The sequence below is a fragment of the Arvicola amphibius genome, chromosome 6, assembly GCF_903992535.2.
Source record: "Arvicola amphibius chromosome 6, mArvAmp1.2, whole genome shotgun sequence".
Taxonomy (NCBI): domain Eukaryota; kingdom Metazoa; phylum Chordata; class Mammalia; order Rodentia; family Cricetidae; genus Arvicola; species Arvicola amphibius.
Window position 1 is genome coordinate 100,439,731 of NC_052052.2, and position 21,010 is coordinate 100,460,740.

Genomic DNA, 21,010 nt, shown 5'->3' on the forward strand with positions numbered 1-21,010 from the left:
CCTGGGCATCTGTGTGGTCTTTGGTGGCCCCATGGGTCACACATCAACACAAACCCCATCCCTGGTAGGACCACAGACCCAGACAAGGCTTTCAGCTGCAGCCAGGCCCAGAAGTCACCATGGCACCTTGTGTCAGCACAGGCCACTCAGATCAACATGCCTTTGGTGACAGCATGGTCCTTATACACCAAAATGACCACAGGTGGCAGCCCAGACCCCAGGCATGCCTATGGCCTTGGTGGCAACATGGGACATGGACATCAACACAGAACCCAGTTGTGATAGGACCATAGATCCAGACATAACCCTAGACAGCAGTCCAGCCCAGACACCACCGTAGTCTTGGGTGGTGAGCAGGCCACCAATATCAACCCACTCCTCAGATCTGCCTCTTGCCACAGCACACGAACCATTCTCTCTCTCTCTCTCTCTCTCTCTCTCTCTCTCTCTCTCTCTCTCTCTCTCTCTCTCTCTCTCTCTCCCATTTCTCCACCATATGCATGCTCATCGTAGTGGCACCCATGCATGCAGAGCTGCAAGGCCCTGGGGTGGGTGGGGGACTAGGATGCTTTAGGCAGGCTGGACCATGAAGACCCAGGTTGCCCCCTGGGTGTCTTTGGCCCACCTGAGCCGTATTCTATGCTACTGAGGGACTTGGGAGGATGCAGGGGATTTTGGATCAGTCCCTTGGGGATACTGCGGGAGCACTGGATACCTCCATTTTCTATCCCAGATCTCAAGACTTGACAGTTCCCTTTCTTCCCCACTGTCCCCGTCCCCCTTTCTTCCCTCTTCATCCTCTTTAAAATTTATTTCATGAATAATAAATAATGTATTTAATAAATAGTAAATATTGCTTATTTACTTTTCATTTTATGTTGAAGTGTTTTACCTGTATGGCATGTGTACTATGTGCATGCCTGGTGCCCACAGAGGTCAGAAGATGGGAGAGGATTCCCTGGATCCTGAGTTAGGGATGACTGTGAACTACCATGTGGGTGCTGGGAACAAAGCCCAGTCCTCGGCAAGAGGAGCCAGTGTTCTTCACCTCCAAGCTACCTCTCCTGCCCCTTCTTTGCTTTATAAAAACTGGATCCTGGGAGGCATTTGGTTGGCTGGTCTGGTTGTAAAAATCTCTGGGTAATCGGGGTCTTGGACCCATGGCTCTGTCACAAAGACAATAGCATTGCTTCCCCTCAGAGGATAATCTACTGGGCACGTGTCTGCTAAGAAACTTAGAAATGCAGGTCATGATCAATACATTTATTTACCATAAAATTGCTGGAAGATGCACTTGAACTTTATTAAGGGATGTTTATTGTGTTCAATGATCTACATCCCACCCTACTTTTCTTTAGAGTGTGTGACTTTGGAAAAAAAAAACCAATTTCTATTGTCTGGGGGAACAAAAGGCATCAATAAGATGGGCGAGAAAGGGAAAGTCAGGGAAAACTGGGCAGTGGTGGCAGAACACGCTCAACGTATGTAATGGTTTTTAAAATAAAGAGATCAGCTATTACAAGAGCAATTTTTGCTTCGAGACTATTTTCTATTTGAAAAAAAAAAGTAACAAAAAATGAAGCTTATTTCATCCTGTTCTAGCCCCAGCTGGTTCAGTTCAGAGCTTCATGAATTGTCCGACAAATAAAAATGTACTGAGTGCATGGATTTGCATTATTGAATTGTTGCTGGAAAAATAGTCTTTCTTCCTCCTCAAGAGCTATCATGTTTCCATCACGGAAAGTAGATGTCAATTCCGGTGCCTTGACGTCCTGGTGAGGAGGGTGTGATGGGAGTCTTTCTGCAGTGGAAGAAATGTCTCCGCTGGAATTGGTTCCGTCAGCCCCAAGCAATTCAAATCAGGTGTGACAGATGTTTGTGGGCACATGTAACATTTAATAGTAAATGTGTAGGCTCTGGAAACACATTTTTGCACTGCAAATTGATTCCTAGTGTGTGTTTAGTGGCACTAGCCTAAGATGTGGAAGGGGGGCTTCTGTGGGTGTGTGGGGTGGACCTCTGGGGTGGACATGCACTCATTTGCATTGCTTTAGGGTCCGTGAGGCCCCTTCATTCCCCAAAGAAGCTGGACCCTGGATAGTTGGGGGAATTCATAAGCCAAGCAATGCCAAAGAATGCAGGCAACTAGGAGCTACTAGACAGAAAGATCAAGGCCAAGTCTAGAAGCACAAAACTGGACGTATGCCACAGCTCTTTCTCTTCCACATTTTAGTTTACTTGTTTTCGTGTGTGTGGTATAGATGTGACATGTGTGGGGTATGCTTATGTGTGTGTATGTGCGTGTGTATGGTATGGTATATGTGTGTGCAAGTGTGCACCAGGGGATGACATCAGATAGCTCTATTACTCTCTGCTTTATTTCTTTGAGACAGTGTCTCTCACTGAACCTAAAGCTAAGTTGGTAGCTAGCAAAGCTTAGGAAGTCTCCTGTGTCCCCCACAGCTCTGGGATCACAGTTACATAGGCGGTCACACCTGCTGTTTTATGTGAGTCCTGGGGATTTGAACTCAGGCTCTTTTACTCAGCAAGCCCTCTTATCCACTGAGCCATCTCCCCAGCTCCCACACCTTTAAATTTTTATGCAGAGAAGTTTGGTGTACAATAAAGGCTTAGATTCTCTCAAACGCAGGCTTTTCCCTCCCTCTAGGGTATCATTAGACTAAGATAACCTCTCAGCCTCATTCTCAGTACTGGCATGCGTGCGTGCTTGTGTGTGTGTGTGTGTGTGTGTGTGTGTGTGTGTATGCACACACACACAGATACTACAAGGTAGGAGCTGCATATGAGTAAGAACTGAGGTTTTTGCCTTTCTCAGTTTGGGTCACCTCATTCAATACGCTACACTCCAGATCTAGCCCATCTTCTTGCCAGTTTTCTAACTTTGCTTTTCTTTAGAGCTGAGTAAAAGTCCACTGTGTTTATATACCACATGTTCATTGTCCTCTCACTGGCTGATGGACGTTTCAGCTGCTTCCTCCTCCTCCCCGTTGTGAGAAGAGCAGCAGTGCATGCGCTGTGAGATTCTCTGGGTGTCTGCCCAAGCACGGTAGAGCTGGGTGATACAGTAACTCAGTCTCTAAGGTTGGGAGACCCAAAGAAGGCAAAAAGAGTGGTCAGTGGGCAGAAGGACGCATGGGATGTGGAAGCAGAAAAGGACTGGAAGGGGAGGATACAAGTTATGGGGGAGGTGAGGGGAAGAATCTACTAAACACTATTGGTTTGAAAATGTCACAAGGATGCCTAACACTTTGCATGCTGGTTTAAAAATTAAATTTTAAACCGGCAGTGGTGGCGCATGCCTTTAATTTCAGCACTCAGGAGACAGAGGCAGGCAGATCTTTGTTAGTTCGAGGCCAGCCTGGTCTACAGAGTGAGTTGCAGGACAGACAGGGCTACACAGAGAAACATTGAATTAACTCCCTTTTGACCCTCCAAAAAATAAATTAAGACTTAAAAGAGTTTCTCTCCTGTCTTTCTCTTTGCACAGTGATGCTAATGCTGTCTAAGATGACCCTATTTGCTGCTCTCCGGTGAGCTTTCTGCAAGCCTGTGACGTGGGTGCTAATCTACAATGTTTTGCCCAAACCGCAGTCCTGCGTCTGTTCTCCCAGGGGCCTGCTGCTTTCCAGGGTCACCACGCCAGCCTGTGTGACAAAGGCTGCTGGCTCCTTGGAGTCACCTGTGTTTCTCTTCTCATCGTATCTCACACACGATGGCCTTGGCTGTGAATGTGCAGCGCCATAGCTCCCTCCGGGTGACAGAGCAGGAAGTCAGCGTAGAGGTAGACACCTTGGGGAGATCCAAGAGAGGGAGCAAGGGACATAAGGAGCAGACATTTTTAAGAACGAAGACCCAACCTGCCTTTCTCTCCCAAGAGTGGGTTCGTACCTTCTCTTGTGTGAACTGATGTTTGCTGAGCAGTTATTGTATGTCAGTCAGTGTACAGATGAAGGACGGGCAGAAGAGAGTTCCTGTCTGTGATGGTTGATCTTGATTGTCATTTAGCTGGACTGAGAGACACCTAGGATGCTTGTAAAACATTGCTCTGGGTAGTTTAGACACAGTAAAGTCACGAGGGCTCTGACCTAGTTAATAGTTTAATCCATTTAGGCCACTGGGAGGTGCTGGAGTGTGGGAGGTGGGGTTTAATGGGAGGCATGAGGGCTCTCTATTGCCCTGACCCCTCCCTATTCTGTACTGTTCTATCCTGTCTACCCTGAGGTGAGGTGGTCTGCCACATCCTCCCCACCATAGTAAAGTGACAGCTCTCAAACTGTGGCTAAAATAAATGCCCCCCCCATTTCATTCTCTCAGGAATTATGGTCATGGGATGAAAAACAGAACTGTTCTCACAGGTGAACTACAGTCCTTGTTGCAGAAGGAGCCTCCTGGTGTGGCAACCATGATGAAAGGTGGGCACAAGATGATGATTTATGTTTTCCTATGAGATCATGAGGAACGCTCAAATCCAGCGGTCATAGAAAAGGACCATAGTCTTGTCTGTTCTCATGGGAACTCATCTCACACACACACACACGCACACACACACACACACACACACACACACTTGTGCGTGCACACACACACACATTTTGTGTGAGAGCAAAATGTAGTGAGCCTAGGGCCAAGTCCCACTAACCTCTGGTTTTCCAGCTCTAGCTGTTGGATCAGTCTTCATTGGCTGGTACGTGTGTGTGTGTGTGTGTGTGTGTGTGTGTGTGTGTACGTGTGTGTGTGTGTGTATGTATGTATAAATACACATATGCTTATGTGTGCATACATGTGTAATCATGTTTTTACATGCATGTGTGTGTCTATATGGATGTGTGTGTAACAGGAGATTGCACATTCTCAAGCAGTGGCAACAGTCAGGACAGTCCTGTTGGCATGGAAGGGATAGCTCCAAGGCCAGGCCAGATCCCTTGGGCTTGAGGAAGTCATTTGGGAACCTTAAGGAGCCCAGAACAAGGGGACAGCATATTTGGGGTGAAGCTTGTGGGGGATGGAAGCTGGTGTTTGGGGTGTAAATCTTGGCTTGAGTAGGTGCTCAAGGAGTGTTTTCCTTTTTGGCAATCCTGGGGACGGATCACCTGTTTCCTCCAGCAGGCCGGATGAGAACTCTGACTGAGTTCCAACTCCAGCCCTTGAGTAAACCTTATCTGTTAAACAACAGGTGCTGACAGGGAGCCTGCTGGGCACTGTCTTTCACCAGTGTGCCCAGGACCCGGCCAGTCCCTCTGAAGGAAGATGGGCAGGCGAGTTGGGCCCAGGAGCCAGCATCTGCCCCACCTTCTCACCTACAAAGAATCCCAGAGCGAGAGGCCTTTAGGAAGTCAGACTCCCCACAGCAAAGTCTCCATCTACAAGGTTGTGCCAGCCACTCAGGGAAAGGTCTTCCCAGGCCTGCTGTTGACAATGAGAATCAACAGCTTTGGGTTAGATTCTTTAAACTAGGAAGCTCTTAACCCCCCGCCCCCACCCCGTGTTAAGTGACTGTGAGGCATAAATAACGTAAGAAAATTCAGTCCTAGCCTAGCATCTGGCCCACATAGACCTTCAATGGAGGTGGTGGAGCCTGTTTGCCATGGCCTTAAAATGATGCCGGATGCTGCCGCCTACTGGAATCCAGAGGAACTTTTACTTTTTAGATAGACCAGTAATCAACGTGTTAGTTTATTGTTGGTATTATTATATTTTCTTTATTGGTCTTAGTCCTTGCCCACCTCCCCCGCCTGCCCCTGCCGTCAGTTCCCCAATCTTCTGCCTTTGTCTGTCTGAGATAATTTAAGACAGGAGTAGTAAATGTTGTTTAAGCCTGTCAGGTGACATGAGTTCCGGCACCCAGAAAAGTCCTCTGTGTGAATCCCAGGGCTTTTGCTGGCTATGAGGCAAGGGGCAGCATCTGGTGCCTATTTGTGAGAATGAGTTCACTCATTCATTCACCCAGTGAATGAGTGCCAAGGAGGCAGGAAGTCAGGGCACACTCACACACCCACACTGCTGACTAATAGAAGACTCATCCCTCACCCTTCGTCTCTTTGCTTTTATTATATGTAGTTATTTCCTGAGACACAGGTCTGAACATAAGAGGACCTCTCTCCTATCTGTCTCCATTGTCACTGTAATGAAGACTGGTCTGCCTATCGGGGAAACTTAGGTCCTACTCAAACGGGTCATCTTCATCAAGCTACTTCTGCGGTCCTGAATGGTAGCAGACAGACTTTACCGCAGGTTAGACCTTATGCTCAGCATTTTATCGGTTCATTGTCATAGCCACCTATGAGCCGCGTCCTCATGCTATTTTCTTTTTTGACTTTTTTTTTTTCAAGTCAGGGTTTCTCTGTAGCTTTGGAGCCTGTCCTGGAAATTAGCTCTTGTAGACCAGGCTGGCCTTGAACTCACAGAGATCCATCTGCTTCTGCCTCCCAAGTGCTGGGATTAAAGGCATGAGCCACCACTGCCTGGCTTTTCAAGCTTGTTTTCATGGAGCTGTAAGCAGTGACCCAAGGGAACAGAACCAAGGGGAAGAGCCTGGCTTGCTCAGACGTCTCAGGTCGGGGTTCCTGGCTCTGGTGATTCCTGGCTGGTGGTAGGGCGTGGCGACAGCAGAGTCCTTGCTCCAGAGGCTGCTCACCTCACAGTGGCTGGGAAGCAGAAGGGAGAAGGAGCTGGGGACGAGGTCTATCCTTCAAAGGTGTGCCCTCCATGACCCACTGCCTCCAGCGTGGACCCATCTCCCAAAGTTCGCACAGTCTCCCAAATGAGCACTACAAGCTGGGGACAGAGTGTTCAACACACAGTCTCATGGGAGAATGGTTCATTAATTGCTTTCTCCATGTTAAGACAGAGGGAAGCCCAAGACACAAACCCAGGCCCACTCAGCTGCAGAACACCTTCCCCTAGCCTCTCCACCACAGCTGTCACGTTGCTCTCTGCCTCTGTACCCCTGATTATCTCTCGGTGCTCCGGCCTTTCCACTTCTTCCTGACCTATGACCCAGCTCAGATATTCCATTAACATGACTGCTCCGACACTCACGCGATGCTTTTGCCCTCTTCCTCCCAGCTCTGAAAGACCCACTCCCACGCGCAGTGCTGTGTTGTCTATGTTGTTATTCCCATCCACGCGTGCGTCCCTCGGCTCGCAGGGGAGTCTGGGAGTATCTACCTGTTTGAACTGCCAGGGCTGCTGACTAGCATTAAATGACACAGTGCAGGGAGAAGCATTTGAACGGCAAGTTATCAGGAGGCAGAAGCCGTTGTCAGGTGCTTTCAAAAGTCTGCATCGAAACAGATCCAGAATGTTTTGTACTAATTTGTGCAGAGTGGTTTTTTTTCTTTTCACCGATTTTAGGCCATTTTCCGTAGCAACTAAGATCTCTTCTGTCCTTTAACCAGGGTGACTATTCCCTGTCTTTTACTTTACTGAAAGGTTTGAAACAATTTGCATAAATTCTTTCTAAAAAGGTAAATTTGCCATCCTGCCCCGCCGGAAATGGGCTTTTAAAAACAGTTAAGTGGCCGGGCGGTGGTGGCGCACGCCTTTAATCCCAGCACTCGGGAGGCAGAGGCAGGCGGATCTCTGTGAGTTCGAGGTCTACAAGAGCTAGTTCCAGGACAGGCTCTAAAAAAGCTGCAGAGAAACCCTGTCTCGAAAAACCAAAAAAAAAAAAAAAAAAAAAAAAAACAGTTAAGTGACTGGAGATGGAGACTTCGGGTGTACATCCATGGCTTTCTCAATAGAACGAAGGACCACAGAGCCATTTCTGAGCCCTGGGAGGTTCTTAGACTCGGATCTATGCGCTACAGCCTCGGCAGCTCACTCTTTGGAGTAGCTTAATTGATTTTAGAATCACTTTCCACATCAATAAATTCTAAGCACTGGGACATTATGGGCACTGTGTGGAAAAATTAATGTAGATTGTTCATGCCATTTAAATCTAATGATTCGCGAGAAGCACAAAGGAGCAGTGTCACCTAAGGTGATCTTAGAAAGATGGTAGCCTAGCCTGATGGTGACCAATTCTGCCTCTTCAGAAAACAAGTTAGATAAACAAAGCTTGAAGTGTGTGTGTGTGTCTGTGTGTGTGTGTGTGCGTGTGTGTGGTGTATGTATGTATGTATGTGTGTGTGTGTGAGATGTGATGTGGTGTGTGTATGTGTGTGAGATGTGGTGGTGGTGGTGGTGTGTGTGTGTATGATGTGGTGTATGTATGTATGTGTGTGTGTGGTGTGTGTGGCTGGGTGGTGTGGTGTATGTGTGTGTGTGTGTGAGATGTGATGTGGTGTGTGTATGTGTGTGAGATGTGATGTGGTGTGTGTATGAGTGTGAGATGTGGTGGTGGTGGTGTGTGTGTGTGTGTGTGTGTGTGTGTGTGTGTGTGTGTGTGTGTGTGTGTGTGTGGTGTGTGGCTGGGTGGTGTGGTGTATGTGTGTGTGAGAGATGTGATGTGGTGTGTGTATGTGTGTGAGATGTGGTGGTGGTGGTGGTGTGTATGTCTGCATGCGCCCGAACGCACCTGTATGTACACAGAAGTCTTGGGTGCCATTGACATTTCTCTGAGACTGGGTCTCTCAATGGCCAGAGTTTACCAATGGGCTAGAATGGCCAACCAGAGAGCTCCAGGTGTCCTCCTGTCTCCCTGTTCAATGCTGGCAGAGCAAGCCGTCACATCACATCTCATTTCTTTAAACTGGGTTCTAGGAGTCAGTCTCAGGCCCTCATCCTTGCATCTACCCAGCCGCTGAACTGTGGGCTTGCCTGAGCTGATAGCAGGCAATTCATGCACTCTATGACACCAGGAACTGCTTTGCTTCCTCCTGTGAGGCATTGTCACCTGCTGTCCTTTCTAGGTAAGTCTCCTCATTACCTCGCTGACCTCGAATAATATAGATCTAGATGTTAAGCCCTAAAAACTTAGGGTGTTTTATGGCTGTGGTTTTTTTTTTGTTTGTTTGCTTGTTTTTTGTTGCCAAAAATTTTGCTTTACTGAAAATAATTTGTAGCTAGGGGAAAATGTGATGTTATAAGATACCCATCCACACATGTTGTAGGATATCCATGTTGTAGGAGGTCGCTTGTTTGTTCCCAGCTGCTTGGCCCTGAAATAACCACACAGAAACTGTATTAATTAAATCACTGCTTGGCCTATTAGCTCTAGATTCTTATTGGCTAGCTCTTACATCTTAACCCATTTCTATTAATCTGTGTATCACCACGTGACTGTGGCTTACTGGCAAGCTTCCAGATGGCAGCTTGCATCTTTCCCCTCCGGTGGGTACCTGGTATCCCTTTTTATTCCACCTTCTTTCTCCTAGTAGTCAGTTTAGTTTTCCCTGCCTACCTCTATTTTGCCCTGCCAGGCCCAAGAAAGATTCTTTATTCAATTTATTTTAACCAATAAAAACAACACACCAAATCCACGCATGCATATCTACATATGCATATCTACACATATGCAAATAAGCATGAGCACAATATTTTCATTTTTATGAATCAGGGCATAGCCTGATACTCAGGATTCTCTTTCCTCAGCTTCCAGAGTGCAGGAATTATGGGTAATCATTTTTTACATGTTGGGAATTCTAAAGGATGACGCAAAACTGCCATTGTTTGCAGGTGTCTTGATTGTATATGAGAATAAGGTCCAAACTAATCTACACAAAATTATTAGATTTGATAAGTCTGTCAGACTATGTACATACTATCAACATAAAAAGTATATTGTCCAAAAGTAAACTTTGTAAAAAATGGTTTAAAAAGCCATTTAAAATGTCTCAGTGAGCCGGGCGGTGGTGGCGCACGCCTTTAATCCCAGCACTCAGGAGGCAGAGGCAGGCGGATCTCTGTGAGTTTGAGGCCAGCCTGGTCTACAAGAGCTAGTTCCAGGCCAGGCTCTAAAAAAGCTGCAGAGAAACCCTGTCTCGAAACCCCCCCCCCAAAAAAAAAAGAAAATGTCTCAGTGATTTAAGTGCTTGATGCTGTAATTTAGACCCCTTAAGTGCCGGGTGGGTGTGGCATCTTGACTGTAATTCCAGATTTGGAAAGAAAAATGGCTGCTCTGTCATGTAGTTGAACTTTTTGTTAAGACCATAGACTCCCTAGTAATGACATGGAGACTTATTATTAATTATGAAAGCTCAGCCAATAATAGCTTAGGCTTGTTTCTAACTAGCTCTTACAACTTATTTAACCCATATCTTTTAATCCGTTCTTTTAGGTGGCTCAGTTACTTTTACTCTGCACTGCCCATATTGCTAGCTTGGCCCCTCTCTCCTGGCGTCTCCACCCTTCTTCCTAGCGTCCTCTGTGTCTGGAAATCCTGCTGAGCTATTGGCCATTCAGCTTTTTATTAAACTATTCAGAATGACATGTCTTCATAGTGTACAAAAAGATTATTCCACAACAATGTCCTTCCCATAGCAAGCTGGTTGATGAGACTAGCCATAGTGGTGATTTGATTGAAATAGATTCCCAGTATCAACCCTCAGGCCTCCACATACACCCATCTGCACACAAACCCACACATACATAGCCACACATATGCAACCATGCATGCACACACACACATGGTTAACACACACACACACACAGAAATGGAAAAGGAAAAAAATAAGGCATTAGAATATTGAAAAAATGAAGATAATAAAATGGTAGTTGCCAGAGGTGATGGGGAAGAGGGAATTGGGATAAATAGGTCAAAGTGTACAAATCAGTAGCTAGGTAGAATTAGCAATAGAAATGTGCACAGTGGAGACAGTAATTAATAAGACTTCTTTACAGGGGCTGGAGAGATGGCTCAGAGGTTAAGAGCATTGCCTGCTCTTCTAAAGGTCCTGAGTTCAATTCCCAGCAACCACATGGTGGCTCACAACCATCTGTATAGGGGTTTGGTGCCCTCTTCTGGCCTGCAGGCATACACACAGACAGAATATTGTATACATAATAAATAAATAAATAAATATTTTTTAAAAAAGACTTCTTTACATACAGAAATCTGTGGAGTATTTTTAGACATTCTTGCTATGTACACAAAATGTCACTACAGAAGATGACATATGTTCATTTATTGGACTGCAGAAATTATTTTACTATGCATTTGTATGTCAAAACATCATGTTATATACCTTAAATATTTACAACGTAAAAATTCAAATATTATTAAACATGTAATGATGGTAAATATGTAAATTTGTCTTAAGAGGAAAAGGTTTTCTAAGTGCTTGAAGATTTCTGCATTCATTTGCTACTTTTCCATGTTTACAAAATGTTTTACTTTACATATAAAACTTTCCAGGCAATGAAGAATAATGAAAAGTGTAATAGGAATGCCATAAACCTAGAGATTTTTAAACTTTTAATTTTTTTCTGAAAATATGAACAAGTATTCTCTCCAAATTGACATTGTATTCAAAGAAAGTTCAGTATGCTTTGTGAGTTTGTGTGGCTTGATAGACAGATTCTATGTTTACAAAGAAGCAGGTAGGACCAAGGATAGCTAAGGGGAAGGGACGTCCTATCATATATATTAGAATGTAGTATAAACTGTAGTTCAGATTTGTGCAGTATGGATGCAGAAATTTTTAAAAAATAGAATGATGGAACAAGATGGAGTCTAGAACCATATCTAGGGGCTGGAGAGATAGCTGAGCAGTTAAGAGCATTGGATGCTCTTCTAGAGGACCCAGGTTCTATTAACCAAGCACCCACATGTCAACTCACAACTGTCTATAATGCCAGTTCCAGGGGATCTGATGCCCTCTTCTGGCCTTTGCAGGCCAAACACTCATGCACATAAAAGCAAACAAATAACCTAAAAACTCTAAAAACATATTTCTTAGATATTGTGCTTGAGTATATAACATAGGTGATATTTCAAATCAGTGAAGAAAAACTGAAGTTTTAATGATATTTAGTTATCCAAATAAAAAATAGAATAAGAATAATTTATTTTATATATAAAACAATTTTTCAGGAGGTTAATAAAATAAAAACATATGCATCTATAAAAGAATAGTCCCTTAGATTTGGCAAAGTCATTATGTCATGAACTAGGAGGCAGCCAGACTGGTCACCTCCTCCGGACTAAGGTGGAGCCTTCACCGTGGGGAGAGATGAAGACACTTCTAAATGGTTGTGAGGCAGGCTTTCTCAACTCGGGTCATGGTTTCCTAAGCTTTGGCTTTGTTATTATTTACGATATTGAAAGAGCCCCATGCACTCTTCTGCAGCAGGAAATACTTTATCATTTTCAAGTGACGAATTCTCACTGAAACCCCATGTTTCAAGTTCTGAATTATAAGTTTTGGTCATCCAGGAAGCAGACACTAGTATTTATGGATGTGAGAAGGAAGCCATAGACTGGCTCATGAGCCCACCATGTTCCTACTGAATGAAATAATCTAGAAAGAAGGATCTTCACATTCCCCACAGGCAGCTCCCTTCCCCGCTGTTCTGCTGCAGGGCCATGCCCATCAGCCAGTGGAGCCCAACCCTTGCCCCCACATAGTAGAGCAAATACATGTTTATTTCCCCAGGGGACAAGGGAGAAAAGTTAACATGTCTGTATCTTGCAGCAGATAGATTACATTCACCTACCTTATCTTTAAGTCTCTTTGAGTAGTAATACTAGCAGTAAATACACAGTAGGTAAATTACCATTTAACAACCCGAACCCAAGGCTGTTCGTTCCTCATCTTTTCCCACTGAGGTCTCCAAGGATGTGACTGAGAGCACAGACCATCTTCTAATGCGAAATTTCATTGAGAAACCAGGTTTCCACTAAATCACAAATAGCGGCAAGGAGGACTAGCAGCCAGGCTGGTGTCTGCGTCTTTGATGTGGCTCAGCACACCCCTCTTCAATCTTGTTCTATGTACTGGGATTCCTTTTGGCCCCAAACTCTCCTTTCATGTTTGATTTACACATTTCCGAGATCTTTCTACTGCCTTTGAGAACCTGAAAGCCCTGGAATGTGTAACCAGGGACAATTGAAATCTCCTCTGTTCCTTGTGGATGGACCCGGAGATGCTCCCGATGGAAATATGAGAGAGAGAGGCTTCCCCTCCCTCAAAGAGTGATGTTTTTAACTGTTCTTTTCATTGAAAGGATGAACTTACTTGAAAAAAAGGACCATGTGAGGGAGAGAATATCAAGTAAATTTAAATTTATTCTGATAGCAGATTCTATTATTTCAGCTTTTCTCAAGACACTGTAGGTTTCTTGTGCATTTTGTAGTTCCCATTCCTGGCTCCATGCCCCGCAATGGCTCACCAGGTCATGTTGAATGAGATGAATGTTAGGGCTGGTGTCCAGGCTTCGATGACTGCTATGTCTTAGCCATGCTTAAGCAGGAGCTATGGATTCAGATTCTCTTCTGTGAATTTTGAAAGGAAAAAAAGCAATTCCCAAGCACAGGATAACCTGACTTGAGTGTATGATGTTAAAATCCTAAAGACATGAGAGGCTGTTGGTATCCAAAATGAAAAGTTGAATTGTGCTAATTAATGTGAAAGAGTATATCACATATATCTTGTCCCTTAGGGGGTTTTCTTTTAATGAAATATGCAGATGGCAGATGGGTTTCGATGGGTAATTAAAAGAGATTCCCTGTACCTACAGGCTTCAAGAGCCTGCATTAGATCTTCCTAGGGCAGAGGCGCCTTCATGACGGCTGTAAGAGTATGAAAAAGAGTCAGCAGCTCTCTGCAGAGGACACCCATTGTGCCTCCCTACCATTGAGTCAGCAGCTCTCTGCAGAGGACACCCATTGTGCCTCCCTACCATTGAGTCAGCAGCTCTCTGCAGAGGACACCCATTGGATCTTCCTACCATTGGGCTCCATAAAATTAAACTCCAGGAGCAAGAATTCAAGAGAGCGTACAGTCAGTGAGACATGGCCCTTCCCTTTTTGCTTAACTGAATATTAAGCTGAGTGGTTTTGGAGCTGTTCTACTCACACTGCAGATGGATGCCTGCTTAGACACACAGAAGGTCAGGCCTGGGATTTTTCTACTGTAGAAGCTTGACTCTTCCTGGACTCCTGGAGAACGTCATGGGCTTCTGGAATGGTCAGATGCCTAGAATCCACACCTTTGCTACTCCAGGGAAGTGCCCAGTTGTATTAGTAAATGCATTAGCAAATTTCCTTCTATATATGAGACTTTCTTTTGTCCTTCCTCCCCTTACTTTCCTGCTTCCTTTCTCCCCCTTCCCCTTTTCCACTATCTCTTTCATTCCTTCTTTCCTATAGCTTACTCTTTTTCCAGTCTCTTCTGTCCTTCTCCACCGCTCTCTCTTTCCATCTCCACTATTTCCTTTCTTTTCCTTTCTCCATTATTGTCTTAATTTATAGAGAATGCTATGGTAGAATCTTCTGGGTCATTCATCCTTGATTCTATCAGAATTTGACAAAAACCTTGTAAAAGCCTAGAAGTCATTGTCATCTTTTGGATGACATATATCAATTTTTTTTATTACCTCCTTCAAGGAAACAGGTGTCCAGCCAGCTAAAGGGTATACAAGAAAAACACAGTGAGTTTGACCATTTGTTAGCATTGCATGTTTGAGTGAAAAGCTATATATCATGGAGGCAATAATGAATCACAGATTTTCCAACTAGGCAGTTCTTCATCTGCCAAATATTTTTGAGTACATGTTGTAATTCAGGTTTTATTATAGGCCTGTTGAACTGTCAGTAGGCAGACAAAATTCAGCATCTTCAGTGAACTAAAAAAATGAATAGAAATAGATACTGGACAAAGTGAATGAATTATTGTGTTATGTTGGTTCTGAGGAGCAAGATAATTTACATTAGCACCTCTGAAGCTGGGATGAAGTTTATGGTCATTAGCATCTTACAGTTGCTATTGGCCACGTCAGTCTTTAGGTCCTGGTTACTGAATATGACTGTATTATCCTGACTCACACTGTGTATGTTATTACTACTTGGCTTCTATTATGGTTTCCATTGGCACCTATATTGTAGAATTCAGTTTGTTATTAAAATATCTTCTAGAAGTTTCCGTAATGATCCATTAATGGAGAGGAAGAAGCAAAATATTAATTGTTGGGAGAGTGAACATAATGTCCTGTTTTCCTGTATACAAACTGCTATCCTTAGGTGCGCTGAAAAGGGGACACCCCAGTGGAAGGCGCTGTCTCACACATTCTTACTTACAATTTGCAGTTGCTAAAGAGTTGTTTACTACATGCCAAGAATGCCTACAAAGGTGAGAAACAACTCTTAAAATTTTTCAGATTGATTAAAGAACCTTGTGAGGTGTGAATTAAATGAGGTCATGACTCAGTTGGCACCATTCCTCTTTTAGTAACTAACACACAATACTCTGGTATGCCCTAGAACTGATAGCTGACATGAAATGTGATATGCTTAATGCTAGAAGGAAGAAAATGGCCTCCACAGGCTCCTAGGGAGTGACACTATCAGGAGGAGTGGCCTTGTTGGAGTAGGTGTGGCCTTGTTGGAGGAAGCTAGTCCCAGTGTAGCTTTTTCTTTCTGCTGCCTGCTGATACAGATGTAGAAATCTCAGCTCCTTCTCCAGCACCATGTCTCCCTACATGCTACCATGCTTCCCACCATGATGAAAATGGACTAAATATCTGAAACTGTAAGCCAGCCCTAATTAAATATTTTCCTTATAAGAGTTGACAGGGTCATAGTGTCTCTTCACAGCAATAAAACCCTAACTAAGGCAGGGAAAGCAACAAGAGTGGAGAGTATAGCCCTGGAAGAGTTCACTTAAGGGGACATTTTGTTGTGGAATAATCCTTTTGTACACTATGAAGATGTGTTACTCTGATTAGTTTAATAAAAATAATAAAAAGCTAAATGGCCAATAGCTCATCAGGATTTCTGGGCAGAGAGGACACTGGGAAGAAGGGTAGAGAGGCCAGAGATGCAGAACAAACAACATGGGCATTATAAAATAAAGGTAACCGAGCCACAAAAAAAGAACATACATTTAAAAAATATATGGGTTAATTTATGGGACAATTCTGAGCTATCAGCCAATTTTTTATAATTAATAAAGTTTCCAAGTCATTTTTTTTGTGAGCTGGCAGCCCAAAGAAAAGACAAACTACAAATGACTTCTCATATGGGGGCACATATTCCCACAGAAGACATGTGAAAGCTTTTTTTAAAAAAAAGGGTTCAAAATACACAGAACCCAAGCCAAACATGGCTTCCTAGTTCCACAGTCTCTCATGCAGGGAAGTGCCCAGCCATTGTCTCCCAGCCATTACCTGCTGACTTGAGCTTCCAGTGTGCCATGAGTTAAGTTGTGTGGTAGTTTAAGGTTTTGCTCATACAGATAGAAGATGTTACAGATATGCAATAAAGCAGGTTCAAATGGGAAAAAAACTTCTAGGTTACAGTGTTTAACAATGTGTATAGGTTTAAGGAAAAGGGTAGAAAGAGTCATAAAGAATAAATAGTTTAAATTGCTCTAAATCACATAATCAGATGGGAAAGTATAACTCAGAGACCAATTTTTTTTTTTTTTTTTTTTTTTTTTGGTTTTTCGAGACAGGGTTTCTCTGTGGCTTTGGAGCCTGTCCTGGAACTAGCTCTTGTAGACCAGGCTGGTCTCGAACTCACAGAGATCCGCCTGCCTCTGCCTCCCGAGTGCTGGGATTAAAGGCGTGCGCCACCACCGCCCGGCTGAGACCAATTTTTTTTAAAGAGCATGCGTTGCCTGAAAGTTTTCTCTTATCACCCTTTGGTCTGCCACTGGGAGGTATCTTACCAGGGATAGACACAGTGAGGTTTTAATTATCTGTAAAAACAAGTAGAGTCTTTAAAGAGAGAAATAAAGTAATAAAAATAAATAAATAAATAAATAAATAAATAAGGATGAGAAATATTATAACACAGGGAGTTTGGACCTTATATGGTGCTTTGTTAATTTTGAATTTTTGAATGCTAATGAAGAGACAACAGCTGCTGAGAGACATTGGATTGTGGAAAGGATTGCTAAATTAAACCAACCTATGACTTTAGTAATGCCTTAACTTTAAAATGAAAGTCAAAAAATGTATTACATTGGGGAAGAGGTTATGGTTTTGTTTCTACAGGAAATGAAAGGATGTGGATTCCTTCCAGGCTAATAGGATCAGATTTGACTGGGGGAGAAAGCTAAGAAAGACTACAGGACAGGTGATGTATAAACTGAACAGCTCAGAGAAGAGATGAGACATGATAAATCCTCTTAGCTACAGAATCCTCATGACTTATTATTACATGCCATCCTTTCATGTGGCATGAATAGAGATATTTTACAGTTTGGCTATATAGTCTAAATGAACTTATAAAGTTGACAGATGACTTTTACCTGCTCAAACATAGAACAAAAAATCTTCTTTAACTGACTTGTACATATTGCACATTCAGTACTTGTGTTAATGCAGGTATGTACGTTCCCTTTAAGTTTACGTGTTTTCAGAGCAAGGAGACCAGACACCAACAAAAATGGGTGGCCTAAGTTCCACCATTCAGAGGGCCTCTCTTGTAGTTTCCTGACAGTTCTACATCCAGAACAGCTTCAAGACTGCTGGATGAGAAGGTCCAGCCTCACAGACTACGCTAGTTAGTTCTTCAGATAAGCCTTGCATTATCTTATCACGGTGAGACTGGGCAACAGCTAGCTTCCCCAGGACTTGACCTTTATCTTATTTTTTTCAGGGTCCCCCAAAGATGCCATCATCCCTCCACCCCCCAATAACAGGAAGCAGTCTAGAGAACATGATACCCACATTCCTAAGAGGTGGGATGGATGCTTTTTGGTCATTTGATAGGTTGTGGATGTTTGTCATCATTTAGGGGAGTTGGTTACAAGTTGTTTTTGGTTATGGTCAGTAAAAAACCAAACAAAAGGAAATTAGATTCAAGGATCTGTATGTAGGCTTGGGAGAGAAAAAAAGGATAAAGTCCTTAAAATAAAAAAGAAAAAGAGTAATTGGGTGTGGTGGCGCACACCTTTAATCCTAACACTTGGGAGGCAAAGGCAGGTGGACCTCTGTGAGTTTAAGGATAACCTGGTCTACAGAGTGAGTTCCAGGACAGACAAAGATATACAGAGAAACTTTGTTTCAAAAAACCAAATATTAAAAATAAAAAGAAAAATAGAATTTAAAATAAAGCCATGTAAAAATGGAAAATACACAGAATCTGGATACTGTATATTATGGTGTTGTCTTTGAATTATATGAATGCTGAGGAAGGAACAACAGCTGCTAAAAGGCATTTGATTACAAATGCTGCTGGATGAATAGAACATATATATGTTGAAAATGCTTTGACTTCAAAATTTAAGTCAAAAGAAATGTTACTTTAGAGAAGAGGTTTTGCTTTTGTTTCCACATGAAATTAGTGACTATGCATTTATGCTAGGTTAAGAAGAATCAGGTTTGATCAAGGAAGACCCCCCAAGAAATCTCTGATATGAGGAAATGGCTCAGATGTCTGAGTTTTACATCCAGAACAGCCACAAGACTGCTGGCTGAAATGATCAACTCACAGAATATTTGAGCCAGGACTTGACCATAATTCTAAATTTTCTTTCTGTCCCCATAAGATTATCAGTGCCCCCAATCAGGAGAAAGTAGCCTAGAAAACTATGCCCACATTCCCCCAAAATGGACCATGAATATTTTTCTTTGTTTAGAATGTTGGTTACAAGTTGTTATGGATAATGGTCAGGGAGAAAGCTAAACAAGTAATTTTTGTTTTGAAAAAATGGTGGGGGGGGGGTGCTGTGGGACAACGGTCTTGTATTTTGTAAAGATTTGTCACTTGTATTTTAATAAAATGCTGATTGGCCAGTATCCAGGTAGAAAGTATAGGTGGAATGACCAGGTAGAAAGAAGAGGAGGGGTGACCAGACAGGAAATAGAGGTGGGACAATGAGAACAGGAGAATTCTGGGAAGAAGAAAGCTCAGTTTGCAGCTGTCATCCAGATGCAGAGGAAGCAAGATAGGAATGCCTCTCTGAAAAAGATACCAAGCCACATGGCTAACACAGACAAGAATTATGGGCAAATATAAGTTGTAAGAGTTAATAAGAAGCCAACCAGTTTATGATTAATGTAGACCTCTGTGTGTTTCTTTGGGGCTGAATGGCTGCGGGACTGGGCAGGACAGAAACTACTGTCAACACTTGAGGCTTTGCAGTTTTCTATCATGGATTGCCATGCATGGCACATCCTAGGCACATTATTGTGTAGTGAGTGAATAACTGAATTAATGAACTTTAAGAAGAGAAAGAAATGCTGTATTATGTATCGAGAAATGAAACCACAAATAGTTGAACTTAAATTTCAGTGTAGTTTATGGGGTTTACTACATTGTGGATGCTTAAAAAAAAAGAAAATCATCATACACAATTATAGAATTACAAATTAAAACAGTGACAGAGTATCAGTGTGCAAACTCTAGCAGTGATAGCATCAGATGCCGGTGAGGATGTGGAGCAACAGAAACGCTTATGCATTGCTAGAGGGAGGGAAACTAGTGCATCCACCTTGGAAAACAGCTTCTAAACTTGGTACATTTGTCACAGAATTTAGCATTTGTGTCTTTGGTATCCATGTGCAGAAAGCCTGCACATGAAAAGAATAGCTTTTTTCATAAATTCAAAAACTAGGAACTGACCTAGATGTAGATGAATGGATGAATGGATTTTAGTACATTCAGACAATGGATTTTGATTCACCACTTAAATGAGTTACAAGATGTTTGAAGGCACAGAAGGGCCTTGAATATGTGTTATCAGATGAAAGGAGTCAACATAAAACAATATTTGATACTCTGGAAAAGACCAAATGATGGAGATAATGGAAAGGTCAGGTGTTGGTAGGGTTTGGGCAGAAGAAGGCATGAACAGGAATGGCACAGAGGGTTTTGAGGCAGTGAAACTGTCCTGTATACTGTATAAGGATGGATATGTGCATACGTCTAAATCTGTGGAATGTACAATGCTTGGGTGTGTTCATGAGCCAGGCATGAAGATGCACATCTATAATCCCAGCACTGGAGAGGTGATGGCAAGAGGCCAGAAGCTGAAGGACAACCTGGGCTACATGGCAGCCTCTTTCAAGAAAAAGTCAAGCTGTTCCTTGCTAACTAGACTGGGTTTGGAATGACATGAAAGACACCTCTTTGTATCTGCAACGGCATTTCCAGAGAAGTTTAACCAAGGAGTGATGACTCATCCTGAAGGTGGTTAGTACCATTGCAGGGATTGGGGACCTTGACTGAGTTAAAAGAAGAAAGCAGACATCTAGAATTCATCTTTCTGGTTTTAGACCGAGGATGCCATGTGAGCAGCCACCTTCACCCCACTGCCATGATGGTACCCTCAAATGATGAGCCAAAATAAGCCCCTTCACCCTCAGTTTGCCTTTGTAACGTTCTTATTTTTTTTGCATAGCAATGAGGAAAGTGATGTAATATAGATACATGTTAATATTTTGTCTCCAAAAATCAAAAAAATAATATAAAAAAGATATAGACTTTGGATGATGATAACTGATATGCTAATATAGATTAATTGATTAAAGTACATGTACGAATGATGCTAAGGAATGTTGTGTAGGTGAGAGACCTGGGGGCATAAGGAAATCTGTGAACTTTGTTAATTCTTGCTGTGAATCTATACTTTTCTAAAACATAGAGCTCCTTTAAGGAAAAAATCCTAGGTTTAAAAAAAGAATCTCCACAGTAATGATTATTATCTTGGGACTGTCCTACAGTCAGCACAGTTTTAACAAATCGCCCCGGCAAGCACCATTAAGAGGTCACCAACATGTTACTTTATTTGATTTAGAGGACGGAGGTTGTATCATGCAATTATGGATGCTGAAGAAAGAAACTGCTTAGTTAAAGTTACTTCAAGTTGAAAGTTTCAGCAGAATAGGAATAAAATGTAGGACATTAAAAGAGGATAGGAAAGAACTAAGGAAATTTAAC